The sequence below is a fragment of the Tachypleus tridentatus genome, chromosome 7, assembly GCF_004210375.1.
Source record: "Tachypleus tridentatus isolate NWPU-2018 chromosome 7, ASM421037v1, whole genome shotgun sequence".
NCBI lineage: Eukaryota > Metazoa > Arthropoda > Merostomata > Xiphosura > Limulidae > Tachypleus > Tachypleus tridentatus.
In genome coordinates this window covers 15,597,878-15,605,212 of record NC_134831.1, presented here as the reverse complement: position 1 = coordinate 15,605,212, position 7,335 = coordinate 15,597,878, and positions in this window count along the sequence as shown.

Below are 7,335 nucleotides of genomic sequence, written 5' to 3'. Positions count from 1 at the left end.
AGGGACGACTAGCACAGATAACCCTCATGTAGCTTTGCGCAAAATTCAAAACAAACCAAACACAATGGCTTGAATTGTTCATCGAATTGGAATATTAAATATCTTCGCCTCAATAGGTCATCATAACTTCACAATACGATACATTGTTTCCTTCTATAACAACGTCTATGTAATGACCTAGTCAGAAGTTCTTTGACTGTTTATAAATATCGAAGCAAAACGTTTGAGTTTCTTATTCTTTTGTTTTTTTTATTACATGACAACACAAAAACTAAAACAATGACGTTAACCAATTTCACTGAGGTGACATAGTTTCGAAGGAAATATTCGCTTTATAAGTATTATTGGTAAAAAGAAGTCATTTGAAAAAATCGTAATTCTAGTGTAAGGAAGTTATTATTACCCCCTTTAAGTTAGCTTCATTACAGAAATCTGGTGTTTCGTCAGAAAACGTAAAGACAGGGTGAAACATTCATCACCAGCCAATAATGAATAAACAGTTGTTGTTGTTTTGGAATTTCGCACAAAGCTACTCGAGGGCTATCTGTGCTAGCCGTCCCTAATTTAGCAGTGTAAGACTAGAGGGAAGGCAGCTAGTCATCACCACCCACCGCCAACTCTTGGGCTACTCTTTTACCAACGAATAGTGGGATTGACCGTCACATTATAACGCCCCCACGGCTGGGAGGGCGAGCATGTTTAGCGCGACGCGGGCGCGAACCCGCGAACCTCGGATTACGAGTTGCACGCCTTACGCGCTAGGCCATGCCGGGCCTCAATGAATAAACAATAAATGTTACAGTTGGGCCCTCACTGTATTTGGAACTTGTATTAGAGAAAAAAACAAGTAAGCAAGTTAAGAAACACTTTTCAAAAAGAAAAGAAGACGAAAAGATGGCTGATATCAGTCTCATAAAAGCAATGTAAGGTAGTGAGGATAGCATCACCCAAATAATAGCATACTCAAGAATTAACATATAGCAATATATATATATAACTATTAAATCAAAATTGAGTTTCACTTATCCTATCTTTCTCTCTTAACATTTTATTAAAATGTGTTATAACGTAGGAATCTGTCATTCTTACTATTTTGTTTTTACTACTTTTCAAACATTGATATTAGCTATATTTGCACTTCACTTTTTGTAAAGTTTTTCTTTACTTGTTATTTGCAAAGTCCAATAACGAGAGATATACATTTCGTTTAAAGGCTGTTTAAAGTCTTGTCAAGTAATAAAATATGATAAACACATTGTTTAAAAATGATATCAGTCTTTCATTGTTCAACAAAATTGTAACTTTTTTTAAAACTGAGTGTGGGACCCTCGTGAAGTTAATTATGATATGTCTAAATTATCATTTGATGTAAATCTCCAATTTATGGGAAAAAGTCTATTACGTGTTGAGAACCAAATAAAAATAATATAACTATGAATTTCAGTATGTGTAGCTTTAAAATCATTAGTGAGAACTAGTTGAAGATAGGGGCAGGAATAACTTTTCTTCGATGTTTATCGATATGTTTATTCTCAATGTGAACAAGGTTATGTGAGTTCAACCACGTGTCGTTTAAAATTACATTTCATGCGTAATGCTATCAGTTTTCAAATATACAGAAACAACTAGAACAAGAACTTTGATATACTATAGATATCCAATAACGGACAAGAGTCATAGATCATAAAAGTCTTGTTATAAAGATACTAGAACCTTTACTGAACGATGACTTATCAGTGGGCCCGTCATGGCTACGTGGGATAAGACGTTCGACTCAAAATCTGAAACTCGCGAGTGCAATTCCACGAAGCACTAAACATGCTCGCCCCTTTTAGCCGTGGGGGCGTTATATTGTGACGCTCAATCCCACTATTCGTTAGTAAAAGAGTAGCCCAAGAGTTAGCCGTGGGTGGTGATAACTAGCTGCCTTCCCTCCAGTAGTACACTGCTAAATTAGGGACGGTTAGCGCAGATAGCCCTCGTGTAGCTTTGGGCGAAATTCAAAAACAAACAAACAAGACTTATCAGTGATAGAACGTTATATAGAGAAAAATCACATTAAGTTGTAATAAAAGAAATATTTCCAGATAAATGTTTAGTTTCATTTTGTCGTTGTCAATTAGAAGTAAAACTTTTGTGCAACTTGTTGATTTTGTAAATTTTAGAATTTCATTTTTTTTTCTAGCTGGCCTGTCGTATTCGAAAAATTCACATTTCTCTTTAACGTTAGGATTTCTAATAAAAATGAAATGTTTTGTTTACTTTTTGTTAAGTACAAAGCTAAACAATGGGCTAAATATGGTGTGCCTATTGTTCATATCTAAATCAAATTTCTAGTTTAACGGGCTCTCACACCTGCCATTGAAGGTTAATATAGTATGCAGTATTTATACTTAACCAGAAAACAAACAACATTGCAACAACTTCAATGTTTGTGTTGCAATTAAAATTGTTGGAACTTGCAAATTTTCAACTATTGCGGTATCCAAAACGTCATCGTGTTTATTTAAACGACTTATGTGTCAACTTAACCAAAATAATATTGTGAAAAATAAACTTTAAATTACCAACCATCATATGGACATGTTCGTATTCTGTAAATTATTCTGTAAAAAAAAACATATTTTACTGAGAGGAGTTTAAATCAATTGGTATAATGTTTTAATAAGACGTTTTAGTATCAGGAATATTCAAATTTTAAATTTTAGAAGCAAACGGAATGAAACAAAAATCTTACTAAACAACTAAAACAAGCATTTCTTTAATATTTTGAATTTGTATTCTTAGCTCTTTTAGTAACACAAACAAGTTTCTGTAAGTATTAGTTACCCGATGTGTCAGTGATAAGTTGGTTTGTAATTAACCATAAAGCTACACAGTGCTCCTCCCACCGCGGGTATCGAATCATGATTTCCAGTGTTACATCTCCACACATTTACCGCTGTACTACTGGGTGGGCAACAGAGGTAAGTTGAGGATCTTACACGCTAAAATCCGGCATTTGTTTCCTGGTAAAAGGCAGTTTGCTCTCTGTGTAGCTTTACTCCAAACAACAACGAAAACCTTTCCACTTTACAATGAATGCATTAAATCGTTTGTATCATTAATTTGCCAAACATGGTGTGAAATAATTTTAAATAATGTTTTTGTTTCTTGTTGTTAAGTGTAGTACTGACGTCAGAAAAATAAACTATCGGTTATTTGCCACACAAGGCGTAAAATTATTTTGGATTTCGTTTTACGTAAAACTTTCTTTTTTGTTATGAACGTCAAAAAAATAAAACAGTAAAAAAATTATTAAAATTCAATCATACCACTAAAAAAATCAACTGTGTAGAGTATTAATAAAGGGTTAACGTCCCTAATCCACATTGGTCAAATTTCAAAGTCAATAAGATAAACAATAGGAAAAGAAGAAACTGTAAACATTTATTTAAATATCGCATCTCTTAAGTAGCATCCTACTTACTTAAAATCGTTTCTATTGATAACAATCCCGTATATGGTATACGTTGATAACAATCCCGTATATGGTATACGTTGCAAAAACCTAAACTTTAAAGATAGTTATCAAAACCTGTACACGTTATTCTTATTTTACATTTAAAAAAAAAGTATTAAAATAACAATAAACTTAAATGTCTGATGGATTTAATGGTTGAAGTGACTTGGGTTTATTCACTGCATTAAAAACCACCAATTTAAAATAACACTTTGATTCACATAAAAGGAATGGATTTTCATTTATTAGTTTAAGTGGCACTTCCTACTTAAATAGTTGAAGCACTTGAACTAAAGTTGAAGAAGTGTGCCAGGAAATCAACTTATTAAATAAAAACAGTTTCACCACTTTAATGGAACATTAAAAATACTCTACGTGAATTTCGTTAATCTTATTCTGTTATGCACTTAAGTTTTGGTTTCGTTTTAGGAACAAATAATGTTATTTTGTGATATTCTTGAATGCTTCGTAAGACAGAATTAAACAAAACATGATTGCGTTGTGGCTGAAGAGGTACAAAATGTTACAACCTGTATGGACCCCGACATGGCCAGGTGGTTAAGGCACTCGTTTCGTAATCTGAGAGTCGATGGTTCGAATCTCCGTCGCACCAAACATGTGAGCCCTTTTAGCCGTGGGGGCGTCAAAATGTGACGGTCAATCCCACTATTCGTTGGTAAAAGAGTAGCCCAAGATTTGGCAATGGATGGTGATGACTAGCTGCCTTCCCTCTATAGCCCTCGTATAGCTCTGCGAGAAATTCAGAAACAAACAAACCAAGGTGTTTCAATTAAATATTCCTTTTTTATCTGCTTGTGAAAGCACGAAATTGTTTAAATTATGAAATATATACACCTACATTTGTATACTACCTTATTGAATAATCTAGACACGTTTTTTGTTACATTAATTGTGAAGTATTACGTAAAGATGGTTTAATATCTATCATAACATATCATATCATGACGGATTGACCGTCACATTATAACGCTCCCATGGCTGAAAGGACGAGCATGTTTGGTGTGACGGGAATTCGAATCCGCGGCCGTTACACTACGAGTCAAGTGTCTTAACCACCTGGTCATGCCGGGCCAAAACACTTTGCCCCTTTAATTGTCATATGAAACTATATCATTGCTACATAATTAGCATCATCACTAGGTGTTATTTATAAAACACTGCGTTTCCATTTTACTGATCAGCGATCTGGCATGGCCAGGTGATTAGAGCGCTTAATTGGTAATTTGCAGGTGGCGTAATCGAATTTCTGTTTTTCCAACCGTTGGGTAGTTATACAGTTGCGCTCAATCCGATTATTAGTTACTAAAAAGGTAGCCCAAGAGTTGGCGGTAGGTGATGATAACTAGATGCCCTCCTTTTATTCTGTTACTAGTAAATTGGAGACGGTAGCACAGATAATCTTCGTGTCCCTTTGCGCGAAATTGAAAACAAATTCCACCACACGCTATAATTATTTCTGGTATATTTGAAACTCGGCCAAGTTTAATAACTTTGATAATCTTTATTAAAGCATTTCTTACATTATCAATAGCTAATCTGTATAGAAATCATTCGTATCTATTCACCAAGATGTGATAAAGGTTACACGTGTTTGTTTTTAAGGAAAAACCACATTTGGCTATATGCTGTGTCTACAACAGGGAATAGGACCCCAGAAATTAGAGTTGCACGTCCGTAAACCTGCTGCTATCCCACCAGGGACACCTTCCATAAAGAGACATTAAAATGATTTCCTATTTATTTGAGAGGGAGAAATATTGATTACTTGTTACCCCAATAAAGCTATAATTGCTTTTAAGTTTTAAAAAAATCTACGTTTTTTGTAATATGTGACACGATAATTGCTTAACGTTTTCGAAAATATATGTGAATAAGTTTTATTACCAATAATTTGTGTTGTTAAGTTAGCGAACAAAAACACTTTTTTTATTAAAAAATAGAGGGCATACTTAACGGAGCCTTAAATAAAATTAATTAGTAATTATACTTATTAGTGAGTGTTTGGTTGGTTTGTTGTAAGCTACATAACGGGACATCACTGCTCTGCCAACCTCGAGTATCGAAACCCATTTTTCAGCGACTTAAGTCTCCCTTAAGTCTTCCAACAACGCTAAGAAACGGGATTTGATACACGTGGTGAACAGAACGCAGATATCCCATTGTGTAGCTTTTGTTTACTGCAGACTTATTTGCGTGCTTTTTGCTGAACCAAAGGGTAATTTACATACAAAAGTAATTAACATTTTATCAGAGGGTGTTACGTAGGTGCATATTAAGAAGGTTTAGAGGAAGGAAAAGATTAAAGACAGTCTTATATTACATAGATCTACCAGATATTTTATAGTGGCATTGATTAACTGATTGCTTTCTACTTGACGAAATGGTGTGCACTGTATTTGAAGAATATCTAGATATGATGTCTTCACTCATCAACTTTGTTATCGTTACATTCTGAATGCTCCCGGCTTATAACACTAAATATCGAATTTTGATACCTGTAGTGCGCAGAATACAGATAGTCCATTGTGTATCTTTGTGTTTAAAATAAACAACCAACTGCTGTAATCTGTAATACGCCATTCTTGTTAAATAGTTCACATTTGTGCCCACCGTTAGTACAGTGGTATGTCTATGGATTTACAACGCTGAAATCAGGGGTTCGGTTCCCCTCGATGGGCTCAGCAGATAGCCCGATGTGGCTTTGCTGTAAAAATACACACAAACACACACAGTTAACATTTGATACTACGTAGGTTAGGCAGTCTAAAACATGAATCCTTCTCATTGTTATATAGTGTAACAGTTTCTTGTTGTTTTTACGTTTCACTATACACCTAAATTCAACGTATAATCGAACTAAATTCTCCCTGCATGTTTTAACAAAGCGTTAATATTAATGTTTTCCCTTAAGCTAGAAATAACTATTAACACAGTCATAAAACCAGTGGAATGCCTTAAAAACGTTTCAACAACGAAAGTTCGTCATTTTTTCGCAGCTACAGTGTTGAGTCAACATATTTATATAAAGGTTTCGTGCTCTTAGCGCATAGCTAACAACATAACACGACCTACAGTATTACGAGACTTCTATCAAGCGTAAATGCTCAAGAAAACACCTGTGTTCTTCATGAAGTAATTCATAGTTACGTGTTTTCAGAGTCTTATGTCTCATTTGGGAAATTTCCCGTTGCTATATTACTCATAAAGGTGCTTTTTCTGCTATTATTTTAATTGTTTCTACACATAAACTTTCTCACATTTTGAAAATCATTTTAGATCAGTAAATTAGCTTTAAGAACTCCATTTGTTATGGTTGTATTAAGCGTAGAGTTCCACAATAGACCGTGCACAGTGCTCACTCGAAGGAAATAACATTTTCGCGCCATAACCCTTCAAGCTTCTCTAGATCGCATGTCACAAGTGCAAATTTAATCAAAATTTATTGTTTCTGGTTGCATTAACATCTTGAACGTTTAAATTCACTCTTTATTAAGGTTGTTTAATATTCCAGTGGCTGGTAGCTGGAATGTCATCTCCATTAATTGGTTGGAAAGTCTATAATCCTGTTATGCCAAAAACCTTTAACGTACAATTGTGATCATAACTTACGTGTATGTTTAACCTGTTTGTTTTTCTGTCTCTCTTTTTCCCTTTTGAAGTGAATTATTTCCCCGAAAAGTAGCCTTAAAATATCTGGCGGGATCACTTGTTTTAACCAGTAGTGCTTTGTCTGTCAGTCAGTAAGTAAGTAAACACTAAAATGGCGTCACGTAAGGGACACTTAACGTTGCAGTTTGTACTATCGTGATATT